The sequence below is a fragment of the Rutilus rutilus genome (genome assembly GCF_951802725.1).
Source record: "Rutilus rutilus genome assembly, chromosome: 1".
Taxonomy (NCBI): Eukaryota; Metazoa; Chordata; class Actinopteri; order Cypriniformes; family Leuciscidae; genus Rutilus; species Rutilus rutilus.
In genome coordinates, this window is record NC_140209.1 from 11,542,158 (window position 1) to 11,561,116 (window position 18,959).

At 35.2% G+C, this 18,959-nt stretch overlaps 2 long non-coding RNA genes across 2 annotated transcripts; one reads left to right on the forward strand and one right to left on the reverse strand.

Moving 5' to 3' along the window:
* Positions 1-1,219: 1,219 nt before the first annotated feature.
* Positions 1,220-6,909, forward strand: LOC311299556. The gene is made up of 4 exons (XR_014629156.1): positions 1,220-1,576; positions 2,645-2,818; positions 3,382-3,476; positions 6,753-6,909. It is a non-coding gene; the product is annotated as an uncharacterized lncRNA (long non-coding RNA).
* An 8,825-nt stretch (positions 6,910-15,734) lies between these two features.
* LOC311307011 lies at positions 15,735-17,414 on the reverse strand. Its single transcript, XR_014630252.1, has 2 exons — positions 17,130-17,414; positions 15,735-16,532 (listed from the first exon to the last, which is right to left on the reverse strand). It is a non-coding gene; the product is annotated as an uncharacterized lncRNA (long non-coding RNA).
* Positions 17,415-18,959: the final 1,545 nt, after the last annotated feature.

The following is an 18,959-nucleotide window of genomic DNA, read 5'->3' on the forward strand; positions in this document are numbered from 1 at the left end:
TCATTAGACACTGATATTTTGGGGGGTTTTAAGTTGTGTTGTAAAGTAACAAATATTCAACATCTTTCCAATGTCAACATCTGCTAATTCTAACATACGCCTAGATATTTTATTGGTTTTAAGTTGTGTTGTAAAATCCAACATTGTGCCAATGTCTCAAGCTAACGTCATATTGATGTCAAATACTAAATGTGAATGAATGTGTTGTTGGGTCACAATCTCACTTCTAAATTGTCGTGAGGTATGGTGGTCTAAACCCAGCTATGAGACAATGTTAACATCTAGGCGAACAACATTCCATTATTAGATGTTGTTGTTTTGTTGACTGCACATCATGGTTACTAACCAAAACACAAACGTCAGCATGCTAATGTACATACATCTAAAATAGGATACAGGCAACATTAGACAAGTTTGATACGATTTCAGTTATGGTGTTGGGTAAGATAAATCAATGTCTCAAATACCCCAACTTCAAGCTTCCTGTAAGCATGGCTCTTTATTTTATTTAAGGTGATAGTTCAGATTATCCATAGATTTTCTGGTCCATGCAAGTGTAATAGATCAAGTTGACCCAGTGTGTTCCCTGTCAGAAGAACAAGCTCGACTTCACCAGGAGTGTGCTGATCTAAAATGAATGAACTACCTGCAAGCAAGCAACTGAAAGACGTACTGTTGTGCGCACAACAACACACATTAGTTCGGGATTTATTAATGGTTTATACTTATTTCTACAATTATATAATGAATCCTAAACCACCTTGTGTTGTTTTGCATTTTTTTATATAAATATATCAGCTGGGTTGCTGCTCAAAATGATGTTGTTTGCAGGTGTATACACTATATTCATTTTGGAGCAGCACACTCCCAGTAAGGTGTTCATTAATTCTCACAAGAGAAAATGGTTCAAATTGGGATGATCTACATTATGGAACAGCAAATACACTGTGTGGGTGAAATGTTTAAGTTGTGCCTTTTGGTAATGATCAAAATCTCCTAAGTCACAATACAGCAGTTTGTCAGCGACTAATGAATACAGGTAGTGACAGCATAACAGTAATCAACATCTGTATAGCATACGTCAACCACCTGACAAAAGTTTTAGCTGTTTTATCAGGGCTACTTATGGACCTCATGGCACTGAAATTTTGGTTATAGTGTTTATAACACATGGCCTTAATTTGGATTCCATGAGACACAGACATACATTGCACCCATAATTTATTTATCAAGTTGTGCTTCATAACAGTGCAGCTGTCAGACAAACGCAGTAATTATTATTAGTATACAATAATGATGATAATATGAACAACAATAATAATAAAATCAATTTAGCCTATTGACGTGTGTAAAAACAAATTGTAGAATGTTGCAGGTAACCCAAGAAATTTGAAAGTAATTCCTAACCAATCACAGTTAGGCATCAATTTGAAAATAATTCCTAACCAATCACAGTTAGGCATCAAAGACCTCACGTTTCCTCTCCAGCTGTTGTACTGGCGGGCTGGGCACTGCACACACAGTGCACACATTTCAACATCCTGACACACCTGCTGTGGACGATGAGTGAACAGAGGTAAGGAAAATATAAATAGATATTGGTGTTTATTCGTTTTTTTTTTTTTTCTCTGTGAGGCAGCAATGGATTTTTGTGAACTGGCGCGATTCTCCACCTACTATTTAACTACCAGAGTAGGCCTACCTTTAATAATGTAGTTAAAAGTGACTTAAATATAATAACTATATATAATGTAGTACAAGTAGTGATAGGAATGTCGCCTCAGCGCACATTTTTCTGACTGAACTGCACGTGCGCCGGCTGTACGGTTCGCTGTGGGTAACGTTAGCCTACCGCTGTTGTTGAGGGAGTCGGGGAAACGTGACTAGCACGTGAAATAAATGCATTTATTTATATCAATTTTACGGAGCCCTCCACATGACACGCATAATAGTGGCCATACGTGTCCTTTGCCGTGGATTCTAGATCACTTTATTGTGTAAAATGTGCTAGTGGGTCAATTTAAAGGGTCAAAAGATTTTCGACATGCCAATTTTAAAATACAAAAAATAATAATATCTATTGCAATTGTTCTAACATTAAGACTGTTGTGTACACATAAATACTGAGTGTTTATTCATATAGATGAATTGGTCGTAGCCTTAAAGAATGTCATGTGGTGCGACCGTGATTTATCATTTTATTTCCTTAACATGCTTAACAATTTATTTTTTTACGAGTTCTGGTAACACTTTACAATACGGGTGCACTAATATGCATTAATTCATGCACAGATAATCATGAGTTAATGTATGACACAATTATTACTGCATCAGCAACTAATATGGAGTCTAAATGATTAATACTGTAGATGAATTAATATATGAATAGTAATTAATTAAATCTGTCATAATGTATTAATTCCATAATAATATATTTTATTAACTAATAGTGTTAATTAATGTGTTCATTACCACAATGGGTCAAAGCTAATGATTTGCAAAGGTATCATTATGTGTCCATTAACTAATTGTTAAGTAATATGTCATAGTAAAATCCATAGTGTGGATGTCAAAACCAAAATGACAAATTACAATTAGTTAATCATTTGTCTTAAGCTGTAAATTTACTCTCTGATTTTTGTAGCCTCCCGGCAAATTCAGAAGCCCATCTCAGAAAAGCAGACCAGACCACCTTCTCAGGGAGGACCATCTCTCCAAACAAAACAAAGTTGAAGATCAGGTTCACCTGTTGATCAGCAATCTACGCAAAGTCAACCAACACATGGGAAACATTCCCCGTACCCAATCCCAGAAGCAAGTAAGTATATAGTAGTAGTTGTGTGTGTATGTGTGTGTAGAAATGTCAAATCATTTGAATGGGTTAGTGTTAAAAACTTAGACCCACTTAAGGGCCCATGTCATCCTCAGTTATAATATAAGGGAAAAATATGATTTGTGCATTTTACTTTTGCTTTCAAATTGGCGCCAATTGCTTGAATGGTGGGTTCATTATTGATCTTAATGTAAAACAAAATAATACAGTACAATGACAAACTTGCTTAAATAGGCGCTTTTACATTTCGTTTTCAAACCTAAATCTTCCGTCATCATCTCGTCAGTCAGCTCCTCACTAACGCTGCATTGAGCAGACAATTTGAGGTTTTAAGTGTAGCGTCTGTTCTCTAACTTTTTCAACCTTTTAGGACCCACACTAAAACGTTGTGTTTTTGCTCACCCCCGAAAGTATCAATTTTAACATGTTATAAAACCAGTGTGACATCAAGATATGACAAACCTACTAAACTATAACAACCGCTTCATAATGTGTTGTATATAATTAATTATTTGGACATTTAAATCCTCTTTCTTTTGTATCCACAGGTTGATGACAAATGAGGTAATGGCCAGTTTCAATATGAAGTGTGGGAAGGGGAAGCTTGCCTTCACCGAGCTCCATCTTTACAATGTTGTCACAGGTAAAAAAAAAAAAAAAAACAGTAACCTCATAGGACCTTTCCGTTTGATATCTTTCATTTTTCAGAACTCTAACGTAGGGGTGGGCAATCTGACAATTTTATATCGTGATCGATCTTGAAGACGTCCACGTTCTACTTTTCAAGCGAGTCTTAGAGATCGCAAACTTTTATGTCCTCATAACAGCAGGACTTTTATTTTGACAATAATGTGTCCCCAGTGAAGCTGACTTTTATTTTTACGGGCGACCCTGAGCACACAGCGCTCTTATTCTTCGTCTTCATTAGTTTATGGTCTCTGTTTAACAGTTTTGTCTAATACGTTACTGGATAGAACCTGTTGTTGGATAGAACAAAAAGTAAACTGTATATGAAAAAGTATTATAGTGTTTGCTTTTATATTATTTGTAACAGAAAGGCAAACACTATTAATACTTTCTCATTTACCATGAGCATTCAGCAAATATACGCATTTATATAATTTAACAAATCTTTGAATATTTAAAAAACATTTAATTTCACAATCCTTGCAGACTTAGTCGAATCCAGCTGTCAGATATTCTGAAGTGTACATAGACGGTCAGTCCTGGTCAGTCCATGTGAATTAGTTCAGCTTCACTGGGGACACATGATCGACAAACTTTAAACCCTTGATTTCAAACTATGCTGGGGCTATATTCAGTTGCCCTCTGTCATATTCATGTCATTTACACTGTGTGCTAAATGTAAAATGAGTGTCACCATGTCTTTATTTGAAAAAATATGATTCCTAGTGCGCACAAACTTACTGAGTGCCCAGTTAAAGGACAAGTTCGGTGGGCTTTAAAGGTGGTATCAGTGATTTCAGGCCCAAAAATATATATCTTTTTTTTCCTAACGATCCGCTAGCTGCCCGCCCCCTATCCCCTATAAACACTATTTGTTTTTGTTTTGAGTGTTTGGTGAAACCATTTGTTTTTGTGTGCAGATCTCAGAGCCTAGGCTGCCTACAGAGACGCGTTTTTTTGACGGCATGCTTATGGGGCGGGCAGCTAGCGGATCGTTAGAAAAAAAAAAAAATTGGGCCTGAAATCACTGATACCACCTTTAAGTGTAAAATACAGAACTTGTCCTTTAATTACACTATTTTTATTCACATTTTTTTAAGCGATTTCTTTTATATGTGAAAAATTCGGTAATAGCCTATAATTACAGAATTAAGAAGTTACAATCTAAAATAAGGCTGTTTAATTTATAGATACATTTTTTTTTTTACTTTTTTAATTAATTTTCAGATTATTTATTTAAATATGAATTCATATCTTAGTATATCAGATTGGTATCGGTCGATGCCAGTCTGAATTTTCTTGATGAGAGTTCATCTCGAATTTGGGAAGATCACGATTATGATTATGGATCGTGATTGTTTCTTATAAGATCGTGATATGACATTTTTGTAAGATCCCCCACCCCTACTCTAACTGTTGTTTTTACATTCATTCTGATGTCTTTTAAATGTTCATTTAGCTTAAGACACTCTGCAAAAACACTTAGGCTTTGCACCTGTGCATTCACATTTTTCTGCTTAGAATGTCTGATCGCTATTTGTGAACAGCATCAAAAGTAAAAATTTCTCTCTTTTGATGAGTTACAGCATGTACATGCAAGAATGTTACATGTGTATGGCCCTTAAAGCTAGGGTAGAATTTTTTTTCCAGAAACTGGTTGAAAGTGTGTTCCTATCTTGGTAGATATATATATATATATATATATATATATATATATATATATATATATATAGGATGTCCTACCTGTTTGTCAATATATACATTTGCATACCTCTACGCAACTTGTTTGCAAAAACAAACATGTCATCAGCGTGTTCATTGTGCATAGAAAGTGAGAATAGATGCCAAACATTAGCAGTTCCTCTTGAACCAACAAGTGAAAAAGGTTTTATATAAAAAAAAAAACTTATGACATTATATTATTTATGTAAAATGTTTTTTTTTTAAAAACCTTTTTTTCATTATTCACATTCATTATTATTGTTATGTCTCACCAGTGAATAAGACATGAGGTAATCTAAGGATTTTAAAATAAATAAATCTCGCGTGCACATTAATTAATGTAATACGGAACTAACGTTACTGTTAGATAAGCGCATATGCGGGTTCTTTAGGGACACCTAATCTGTAGCCCCGCCTTAGCTCTGAACGCGCATCTATATCGCTTCAAACGCTCACTTTATCATTATACGCGCGCGGGGCGTCCTATTCGCTTTGGACGCACGAATGGATTCAAACTGTTCAAGCATCGAACTAGACGCGATAGACGCAAATTTGACGCTCTATTCGCGTTTGGTGTGAACGCAGCAAAATGAACAGGCTGCGATGTCAAGATTGCAATGCTGGAGTGTGTGTGTGTGTGTCAGAGAGAGAGAGGCACGGGCGCGATCGAACAGTGGAAACGAAACATAAAAACATACTCCGTCATTTTCATACAGGACATCATTAAAACTGCAAAAAGTGTTTAGCCTACTTATATTTGTATAAAACACAACATTGTGCTTTTGTCAAACTGTAAACTCTTGTCAAACTGTAACTGTCACCCAACCAAAATCACACACACACACACGCTGTTTAAAAGCAAAAATGATCTCATTTCATTCATTGGACATTCATCATTGCATTGGTTTTCATTTCTTGTCCTAAAACAGAGCACTAATCTGTTTATTTTTAAGTTACACATTCTACATTGAATAAAAAAGAAAATCAAATGTGTTTTTTAAAAAGTAGTATTATTTTATACAGAAATAAATTATTTATAATTCAGATGAGAATAAAGTTAAAGTTACTTAAAATTTTAAGGAAACAAATATATTGATCTGAAATATAGCAAATTAATTTGAAATTCATTCAGGTTACCAAACATATCTCAAGGTCTTGAATAAAGGGTGGCAGTCTTTCATTATCAACTGTTGTTGTGGACTATATACTGGAGAAGTATTTGTTCCCCATTTGAGTGAGATGTTTTTATGTGGCTAATTGAGCAAAGTGCTTCCATTTATATTTTATTATTAGTAGTATTAGTTCAAGAATAAAATAAAAATATCGGATTGATATCGGTATCGGCAAATAGCCAAAGCTGCGGCATCGGTATCGGAAGTGAAAAAGTGGTATCGGGACATCCCTAACCCTAGCATTAAGACTGTTCGCAATATTTATTGTTTTAATGCTTACTGTAGTGCATCATATCCTATATTCCCCATACATTTTAATTTTCTAATATTTCTTACAGAGAGTGTCCAGAGGACTTCAAAGGAGACGGAGGCAAACATTGGAGCGGTTGTCGCCTTATGTTTAAAATATGCCCCAGACAGGGTGGGCGGAGATGGCAGGAAAAACATTTGTACGATTTTAGAATAAGGATAATGTTAAACATAAATGGTTATTGTTGAAATCCTTCTGTTAAAATAATGTAAATAAAATAAAATAAAATAAAAGGTTATTTTATAATCCATTTAATTTCTTTGTCATTTATCTAATAAACAACATTTGTGGATTCCAGTTTCACTAAGATTTTTAAGTTACTTTTCTGTTTGCTCTTGTCTTAAGATAAATACTTTTGGGTTGTCTCGCATTGGATCTTGCCCTCTGTTCGATCTTGTTGTTACATGAAGTTTCTTTGTATGTTGATTTTTATTTTACAACGAAAACCTGGCTTTGCCAATGCCAATGCCAACAAAATAACCATATATTTCTTTAAGTTGGAATTTGACAGCTGATGTTGTGATTTGAATGATATCTGGCCCAACATGTGAGTTTGATGTCTAGCTTAACATTGGGTTCTGACGTCAAACTGATTTCCATTTTCAACCAAAATGCAATGTCCAACATGGGAGGTTTACCCAACATCTAGTTGACGTCATAACCCAACGTCAGACTGACGTTTACTTTCAATGTTGGACAGACATTGCATTTTGGTTGAAAATGATAATCGGGTTGACATCATAACTCGACGTTAGATTGATGTCTACATCAAACGTTGGATAGACGTTGCATTTTGATTGAAAATGAAAATCGGGTTAACGTCATAACCCAACGTCAGTCTGATGTCAATATCCAACGTAGAAAAGACGTTGCATTTTGGTTGAAAATGAAAATCGGGTTGACGTCATAACCCAACGTCAGTCTGACGTCAATATCCAACGTAGGAAAGACGTTGCATTTTGGTTGAAAATGAAAATCGGGTTGACATCATAACCCAACGTCTGACTGACGTCAGTATCCAACGTAGGAAAGACGTTGCATTTTGATTGAAAATGAAAATCGGGTTGACGTCATAACCCAACGTCAGTCTGACGTCAATATCCAACGTAGGAAAGACGTTGCATTTTGGTTGAAAATGAAAATCGTGTTGACGTCATAACCCAACGTCAGTCTGACGTCAATATCCAATGTAGGAAAGACGTTGCATTTTGGTTGAAAATGAAAATCGGGTTGACGTCATAACCCAACGTCAGTCTGATGTCAATATCCAACGTTGGACAGACGTTGCATTTTGGTTGAAAATGAAAATCGGGTTGACGTCATAACCCAACGTCAGTCTGACGTCAATATCCAACGTTGGACAGACGTTGCATTTTGATTGAAAATGAAAATCGGGTTGACGTCATAACCCAACGTCAGTCTGACGTCAATATCCAACGTTGGACAGACGTTGCATTTTGATTGAAAATGAAAATCGGGTTGACGTCATAACCCAACGTCAGTCTGACGTCAATATCCAACGTTGGACAGACGTTGCATTTTGGTTGAAAATGAAAATCGGGTTGACGTCATAACCAAACGTCAGAATGACGTCAACTTCCAACGTTGGACAGACGTTGGATATTGACGTCAGACTGACGTTGGGTTATGACGTCAACCCGATTTTCATTTTCAATCAAAATGCAACGTCTTTCCAACGTTTGGGTCCAACGTCAATCTAACGTCATATTGACGTCCGGTGCCTGCTGGGAAGAGATTCAGTCAGTCAGATCCGAAAAAACATGAGAGGTATGGCGAGCGGATAATGCCTTTTCTAAGTCTACCCTGAAGAAGGCGAAGGAGCAGTCTACCCTTCCGTCGCCGTCAGTCCGTGTCTATTTTTGAATGGGATTGATAGAGACGTCAGACGACAGACCGGCGGCGACGTCACGGCGGCGTCACAGTAGTAACGTATACCTTACGGCGACGTGGCGACGGCGTACGTGAGAAATGTATAAAAATATGGCGTTCCGACCGACTCTTTATTATGACTTTGCTACATGCACTCGTCTCAATGAACGTCTCACTCAACGTCTTATTTTTTTTTTTCTGCTATTTATTCTATTCATTTTAAGACGCAGACGTGACGCAGACGTCACGCTGACGTCACGTAAATCACGCGTGGCAGTGAAGCGTCCAGTCAGACGTCACGCGTCATTCACGTGTGGCAGTGAAGTAAAAAAATTTTTTTTTCTCTAACACGTATTTAACACGTATTTAACACTCCACTCAACACAGCTCAGTGCAGTGTGCCAGCGGATGCGATCGGTTCTTTAATATGACTGTGCAACATGCACTCGTCTCAATGAACGTGACACTTGCGTCTGTCTTATAACGTGACGTCTGCGTCTGTGATTTATATATTGGATATTGTGTGTGTGTGTTGTTTAACCCACATTTTGAGGGCCAAATGCCCCCACAAAGATAGAAATATGAAGAAACAAACTTGATATAGGCTATTGCATTTTTATAGCTTATTGTTAGGGTTGTTATTGTGTTTTTAATTTTTTATAGTTTTAAAAGGCCTAGGCTACAGCACTTTGGTAAACTAGAAAACAGACAACTCGATCGTGCAAACACTGTTTCTGTAGATCCTTTAAATAGAAGAATAGAATTGAAAAATAGGCTATATTTTTTATATATAAGTCACCTGTGGTGAAAAATAAAAACGACTGTAAACTTTTTTTTTAAATAGTTTGTAAACTATTATTTGACTTTTTGTTTATGACGTTTTGCCCCTTTATTAAACATTTAAAATATTCACAAATTAATATGGATTTTCTTTTTAGATTTTACTGGTTTTCTAAGGCCAAATTATTTTCCCGCAGGGCTGAATGAGAAGAGCCATCTCTGGAAACATACAGAGAGCTGATTTAGGCTATAGGTGGTTTATAGGCTAATGATAATAAATGTGTCTGAAAAAATAACGAGGCATTTTAATTGTTTTTATTAATAAACTAGTATTTTCTAATCAGTCGGCTGCAAACATATCTCCATCTCCGCTGTAAAGCGGGTGCGCCTTTAGATAGAAATGCACCGTTCATGCGGATTATCAGACAGTATTTGCTTTCGATTCAAATTTGTTCGTTTAAAATTGGACATTTCAAGCTTTATTTTGTTTCAGTTCATTTTTGAGATGCGCTCCAGTTCACGGAGATCATGAAAGCGCGCCTGATTGTTTTCTTTTATTTCACGAAATCAAAACGTTTTCTTGTTATTTTGAGTTTACTCAAATAAAAGTAGTTGCAAATTATGTATTATTATTTTCTATATGACCTTAAATTATGAGCATTTTAAGTTGTTTCCACTGTTGATAGGAAAATACAAGTGTTCGCGCCCGCGCCTCCGTGCCACGCAGTGCGCGCTCCACTCCGCACAAACCATTGGATATGCGTCAAAATCTTGTGTTGATTTGTGATATTCAAATAAAACCCTGTATTATTATTGTCTAACCTGTATTATGACTGACATATGACGAATTGCTTTGTTCCTTTTTTCGATAAAAGCGTCTTGTAAATATTGTTTGTTCTTTATTTTTTTAATTTTTTGGTCATTGTTATAAATAACAACGAAATAACATCAGAGAATCTTACAATATAAGTGCAATAAAAACTCCTTAAAGTGAAATCCGTTATATCACCAGTCGACAGGGAAATAACAATTGTATAAACAATATACAATGGATTGTGAGATGTAGAAAATAGTACAGCAATCCATTCCCAACTATTAAAGTTGTGTAGAGTTGTGTGAGAGAATTTTGGTGTATGTGGTGGGGTGGGTATAAATTGGAGGAATATTTTTTTCGGCCCGTCCTCACTAGAACAGCAAGCGGTACATTGTTAATTATTGTATATTGTGTATTAAGTGGAATTCTTCAAATTGTCTTAGCGTGCATGCTTAAAGTGATTCTCAATTGTAGCGGGTCCAGGAAAAACGAAGCCCTTTAAAAAAAGTTATATATCTTCATTACCTAGAGATAAAATTAGGGTATACAAAAAGGGTATATATTTTTTTTTACAATATTATGTGCTTATTATTTTTAATTAACGAAATGTCAATCTTCATCTTTATAACAGAAGATACAATACAACAATCTTCAAGATACAGTATAATCTTCACGTATATAGGATTGCCACCTTTAAAACAGTCCTTTTCGTGTAGGAACAAGCAATGCAGAAATACATGGTTAGCATATTAATTTAATCTCTTTTTTTCGTTCTTTTACTAATTAGGCTATATATGTTAACTCAACTAATGTAATGTAAATAACTGGATAATTACTATCCAATAAATAATAAGTAAAAAATGTCAAATAAATGTATTGATTAGAGTTGCCATAGACTACAATTTTTGTAGTCAACTAGTAGTAATTTATTTAAGCAATTAGTCGACTAATCGCACGTTTATATTAATTAAATACTGGTGCATGCATGGTAGGCTATAGCTCAAGCGCACGCATAAATCTTGCTGCAAAGCACCAGCAAAAGTAGGCTAATTATAATAAATGTGTCTGAAAAAATAAAGAGGCATTTTAATTGTTTAAAGTGTTTTTTTATTTTATTTTTTTATTCGTGTCTGCAAACATATCTCCTCCGCTGCGGATGCGCCTTAGAGAGAAAGACACTTTCGATTTGAACTTGTTCATTTAAAAGTAGCCATTTCAAGCTATGTAGCCTATATTCCTCAAGTCTGACTGTGAGGCAGTGGGGCCTACACTGTTTCAGTTCATTTTTGAGACGCGCTCCAGTTCACGGAGATCATGCGGCTGATTGTTTTATTTTATTTTACAAAAGCACAATGTTTTCTTGTTATTGTGAGTTAACAGCTATTACAGGCTATTTTAAGTTGCTCCCACTGTTGATAGGAAAGTGTTCGCGCCCGCGCCTCCGTGGCATGCAGCAAGCGCGCTCCACACTTCGCGCAAACACTGGATATGCGTCAAAATCTTGTGTTTATATGATAATCTTATATTATGACTGACATTTGACGAATTGCTTTGTTCCCATTTAGGATAAAAGCGTCTTCTAAATATGTAGCCTAGACTAGCCTGATATTAATAATTAATTATTATTATTTGCGTTTTTACCTAACTATAAATGAGTTCAGTAGGCTAATGTTTTTCATGAAATAATTTATGAATGTTTTATTTTTATATAACCTAGCCTAACCTTTTACAGTTTTGGAAATGTTTAAGAAATTCAAATAATAAATAGACACACCGTTTTATGATACTTTACTGTCCGAGCAGGACATGAACTGATCGATTATCTCTTTTAGTTACAGTGCATGAATGAATATCAGGATATGTTGACAAGAAACAATGGCAAACAAATATTTTAACATGAACATTTGGAATAAAAGCTATGCATAAGCAAGGTAAAATCACTTAATTGCTAATAAAATACAACTGAAGATCAGTGGGAAAAAATAATAAAGAATGAGTGTGTGGAATGTGCTGGAAACCGCCCTTGCAGCAGACTATGGCAGACGCAGACGTCACGTTCGGCACACGAACGAGTGATGTGGCAGACGCAGACGAGACGTTCGGCAGACGCAGACGTCACGTCCGGCACACGAACGAGTGATGTGGCAGACGCAGACGAGACGTTCGGCAGACGCAGACGTCACGTTCGGCAGACGCAGACGTCACGTTCATTGAGACGAGTGCATGTTGCAAAGTCATATTAAAGAGCCGATCGGAACGCCATATAAAAAATCATAACGTCTGAACCAGGCACGTCGCCTAATAAGACGCCTGATACACACGTCGTCCCTCAGTACGTCGCCTAATAAGACGCCTGATACACACGTCGTCCCTCAGTACGTCGCCTAATAAGACGCCTGATAGGCTACACACGTCGTCCCTATCTAATGTTATTCTTCCGATGTTGATAACGAAAAGTGAATAGCATGAGTAAGATTGGATTTGCAATAGGCTATATCGGGAGACATGATTTTTGTTTTGTTTTGTAGGAAGCTTTTCTTTAAAGTGAATTTTTGTTTAATATTAAAGCCTCTTAATTTTAAATTTGTCATCACCCAATTGCTTGAATTTAATAAAAAAAGAAGCGAATATTCCATAAACAGGCTCTAACTTGTTGGTCTTTCTACAGCAGTGTTTCAATAAATGGTCTATCTTTTCTAGACAGAAAAGTTAACAACAAAGTAATAAAAAATCTTTTATTTGCAAAATCTATCCCTGCCTCCAGATACAAATGGTCCCCCTTGTATGAAAATATTAATTGGAATAGAGCATGGAGTAACCCACATACATTTTTAATTACAAACAAATTAAAAGAAATATAATTTATTACCCCTGTAACAAGATTATCTCTAAATTTATAGCCTACCGTAGACGAAAAATGCAGCTTTTGCTTTATGGAAACGGAAACGTTAGACCATTTATTCTATAATTGCTCACATAGCTCTTCTCTGTGGAATGATATAGCCTACAATGTTTCATTAATGGCAACAACAATGTTTCAACAACTTGGCTCAAACATAGCCTACATTTATCTAATTTTGATATCTTCTTTTACTTTTCTGACTCAAATTTCTCTGTACAATATATAGTCGACTTAATCATTTTGCTTGGAAAATTCTTTATTCTTAAATCAAAGTTTATGAAAAACTACGGTGATGCATTGCTGCCACATACATATATTTTTTTCCACTCAATTATGTCGTAATAACGAGATCTTATGTCGTTTTAACGACATATTTTTCTCGTAATAACGAGATCTTATTTCATTAAAACGACACATTTTCTTGGCCTTATAAGGACGTGTGTAGTCATGTACAAAATATGCCTTTATCCACATAAAATTGATAGCCAATCATGTCTTTATCATACGTTCAAAAAGCTGAAGAAATAGCAGCCCCCAACGGACATTCATGTTAAAAGATCAAATTCTGTACACACCTTATTAATAGCAGATGAGCCCAGAATACGAACATTGTGTTTAATTCATAGACTGTAAAAAATAGGTTTAATTGCATATTAGGCTAAGCATAAAGAAAAAGCTTAATGTGGCTTAATAGGCTACTTCAGTGATACAGATCAAATGCTGTACACACCTTATTAATAAACCATACTATCCTACAGAAAAGCAGATGAGCCCAGAATATGAACGCAATGCATTTAATTACACGTTAAGCGTTTTCCGATAGAAACCCTTTATTATAAAGAAAATAAAGGTGGCTCTTAACGTTTCTTTCTATGGGAGGATGGCATTGCGGTGCACAGCAAATCCTTTAAATGGTCTTCAATGCAAAACAAAAATGCAAAATAAAAGTAGCCAATAAAATAAACAAATTATTGTGGCATTAATTAGCCCACAAACAATATTTATTTTAAAGACTAAACGAATTTGTTTAAAGAAAGAAAAAAACAGCATTGGGCGTTTATCTGTAGAGTGTTTCAGCCGCCCTTTTCAAACTGGCGCAATAAAATGCAACATAATTTGATTTGTTAAACATGAAGGACTTATCAGTCTGGCATGGCCGCTCGCTCTAACGTTAACCTAGATAAATGTTCGCTATTATTAAGCGCATATCCGAGTGTTTGTGCGGAGTGTGGAGCGCGCACTGCATGGCACACATGGACGCGCCGGTGCCATCACTCGCATTTTCCTATCAACAGTGGAAACAACTTAAATACTCCATTTCTGGTCATACAGAAAAGAATAATACATCAGTCGCAACTTTATTTGTGTAAACTCTCAACAACAAGAAAACGTTGTGCTTTTGTAAAATAAAATAAAACGAACGCGCTTTCTTGATCTCTGTGAATTGGAGCGCATCTAAAAAATGAACCGAAAAACAGTTAGCCTCACAGACATGAGAAATATAACTATCTATATAAAGTTTATAAATAAAATAAAAATGTCCACCAACGAAAAAAAATCCAATCGAAAGCAAATACGGTAGGCTACCATCTGATTATGTGATCCTGTCCGTATGAAAGGCGCATTTATTAGCCTACTTTTGCCGGTGCTTTGCAGCAAGTTTTATGCGCTTGAGCGCGGAATAGCCATACACCCAGGATTGAATATAAACGTGTGATTAGTCCTAATTCCTTAAATAAATTACTACTAGTCTAGAAAAATCCTTTAGTCTATGGCAACTCTAATCAATAGCCTACATTTAATATTTGACATTATTTAATTAGTAATTTTATCAAGCTCTTTACATTAAATTAGTTGAGTTAGCATAATTAGTTCATGAACAAATAAAATAATAAAATAAAGTTTAAATTATACCGGTAACATTTCTATATAGCATTGCTTATTCCACCACACAAAGGACTGTTTATAAGGTGACAATCCGTTATACATGTGAAGATTGTATATGGCTGTATCTTGAATATTTTTGTATTGTATCTTCTGTTATAAAGATGAAGATTGACATTTCGTTAATTAAACAAAATAAGAACACAATGTTGTTAAAAATAAACAACTTAGGCTATGTTCTGTTAGATGTGTTTTGACTACTTTTTGTTTAATTATCTATAGGTAATGAAGATATAGCCTATTAACAAAAATAAATCTTAGGCTATACCCAGCAAACATTTGGACGTTTAATGACCGTTGAAAAGACGTCCGTCCGAGACGTCCCGTCATGGTTGAAAAATAGTTCCAAAATGGAAGTTGAACCGACGTCATTTCTGGCCGTGAATTCCACGTCTCTTCTGCGCGTCCCTGGACGTCTAAATGCGTCGTCATATGTGTTTAAATGTGTTGCTGCATAATTTAAGTGTATATATAAGCCTGCATATAAAATAATCACACACCTATTGTGTAACATCGTGAAAGACAATCAAGTCTTGAGGTTTAGCCTACACATCTTGACAAAGGTTCTAAAAAGGTCCAAAATTGGTCCAGTCAGACCTGAACGTCAATAAAACGTTTTAATCACGTGTACATCAAAACAATAACACATTATTTGTGGACATAAGCAAAAAATAAGCATGTTCTGATTAAGCACAACATTTTATTGATATTGAACAGCCAAAATTTCTCTTTATTTTTTTCAATGTTTAACATTTCGTGAGCTTAGAATTTTAAGGTTCTATCTCCACTTTTGGTTGAAATTGAGTTTTTGACAATCTGATCCATTAGGTGTTTATTAATGCCTGTGTGGTGTTATTTTTGTAAAAAAAAAAAAATTGTTAGTAGTTATTAATAAAATAAAAGGTTCCATCTCACAAAACATAAACCGAGTTTAAAAACTTTGATGCTCAATAAACTACAATAAACGGAGATAGAACCTTATAATTCTAAGCTCTCGATTTGTTAACCAAACTAAAATACCAATTGCAAAATACTGAATTATTATATAAAGATAGTTCACCCAAAAATGAAAATTATGTAATTTACTCACCAAATTCCAAACCTGTATGAGTTTCTTTCTTCTGCTGAACACAAAAGAAGATATTTTGAAGAATGTTTGTAACCAAGCAAATAGAGCATCCACTGACTACCATTGTTGGAGAAAAAATGATTATAAATGGGAAGCGACATCTGCTTGGTTACAAACATTCTTCTAAACATCTTTGTGTTTAGCATAGAAAGGTATACAGGTTTGAAACATGAGGTTGAGTAAATGATGACAATTTTCATTTTTGGGTGAACTATCCCTTAAACACATTGTTTGGCTCATTTTTTGTATCCACCACCCCCAGCTCTTCCTGGAGTGTGTTTCAGGTGTTCTGCCATTGCTGCATCAATTTCAGTGTCTGTAGCATGTGGGCTCCACCTCTTCACAGCATCTAAGGGAAGAGAATATATTTCTTTTTAAAATAAATGAAAATTAAAAATTTGAGGTAAATGACATGCACTTATTTTCAAAATATTTGTATGGTCTTCAGCTAAATTCAAAACAGCATTTGTCCCCTGCCTCTTCAATACCACTGTGGTGCCCTTGAGAAAGACCCTTAACTAGGTGTGTAACAGTGAGAAAGTGAACAGGACATTTCTGATAAAGACAGGTGGGCTGTGATGTCCCCTGAATAGACATGTTTGGCAATTCTAAAATTACAAAAATTTTAAAGCAGTTACTGAAAACATACATGTTCAAATCCAGCTAAACATTTCATTCTACTTCAGATAATTTACTTTCTGAAAGAAACTCTCAAAAGGCTACATTAATAATTTACAGTAATAACTTTGACTGTATCATTAAACATACTTTATACTATGGTATACCGTTGTATAAGTTCAAAGCAACTTTTAGCCTACTAGCTAATTTTAGCCAAACTCAGTTAGCCAATTTCAGTTGACAATGTGGGGCATCATTTCTTTCGGTTCATTCATGTCAAACAAGTAAAACTCTAGCACGTGAATCTAATAATACAAAATGTACGTACCCAACAGTAGATTTTTAATAATATAGGCCTCAATTCCTCCTCTCTTCGTGGTTGTTCAAACTTAAGTGTTCCGGAGTGAGTCTATGGGGAAAACGCGTTAACATCTCGTGAGATAATCTAACCTATCGCGGGATTTGGTAATGTCGGGAGATCTTTTGTTACATCTTGGCAGCACAGTTTTGGCAATTACATCCAACTCAGACATAAATGGTGACCAGATATATTTCTGTTTTACATGCATACATTCCATAAAAAAACAAAAAAAAAACACAACGTATCAGGTAGGCTACAGGTTGAAATAATGACTAAAATGCAGAGGCTTTGCATTCACTTAACCACACTGGGAACTGTGTGATTATAATTTATTTAAACAAGATAAAGTAAATATATTTACTTTGTATACAATTCGTGTATTTCATAAAGATAATTCCTGTTTTTTTTTTTTTCTGTCTTGCTTGACTAGATGTGTAAAGGACGTCAGTGGACGTGTATTCACAGCCTTGACGTGTAAAGGACGTCAGTGGACGTCTTCACAACCTCTTAAAAACTACTTGGGCAATTAAATGAATTTTTGCAGTATTAACCATGCAAGGATTAAGCACATCTTTTGCATATTTCACAAGGATTCCATGATGGAGGGTCATGATGGACTATAAATGCACGTGTAAAAGACGTCGCCAGGTGACGTCCTCTCACCCGATACTATAGACGTGTAAAGGACGTCAGTGGACGTATTCACACAACTTATTAAAACTTTAATTTAATAAAAAATTTAATTAATTATTGCAGTATTAACCACGCAAGGATTAAGCACAGCTTTATCACAATTGATTTCATAGAGGGTCATGATGGACTATAAATGCACGTGTAAAAGACGTCGCCATGGTGACGTCCTCTCTCACCCGAAACACAACATGGTATATATTGAACTACACGTAGCTAAAAGTCAAAATAACAATTATACATGCAACCTCAGATAACTGTAGACATGCACACATGTATCTGAATGCATTTTTAGGAAATGTTCTGTGTTACATATTTTTACCGATTTATGCCGTCATACCGCGACTATTTTTGGCCAGGCCCGACGTTGCCGTCGGACCAATGTTTGCTGGGTAGCCTATATAATTAATATATTAATAAATATATTAATAAAAACGTATAGGCCTATATAAAATATATTTTTAAAAAGGGCCTCATTGATTCATTTTGCCTGATTGGGGGCTGTTACTATTTTCATAAGCTTTTTGAACGTAGAAGTGTGAAAAAGGATAGGCTGTCAATTTTATGTGGATTATAAAGGCAAAAAAAAAAAAAAAGATGTCGTGACATCTCGTTATTACGAGAAAAATATGTCGTTTTAACGACATAAGATCACGTTATTACGAGAAAAGATGACGTTAAAACGACATAAGATCTCGTTATTACAACATAATTGAGGGGAAACAATAATATGTATGCAGCTATGCGTCACCGTAGTACTGCTCTTGATGTAAAGTGTAACAATTATCGTCAGTTATCCTCTTGCGCCCTCTGTTGGCATTTGTACATAATATACATATGTTCATTGTTTATATATTTCTTCATGTATTTTAATAGTGTTGTTAAATAAAATAAAATAATTAATTACTTTTAATACCCTACTTTATTTGAACCAATTATATTGCCTCATTTGTAATTATGTATTTAAGTCATACTAAAGGCTATTGTTCACTTCAGATCTATCTTTATGACCAAAAAATATATAGCCTAAATAAATAGTCGACACTGACAGCCCTAGTCTTGAACATTTGACCATGAACCTACATTGTTTAGCATTTTGTGACTAAA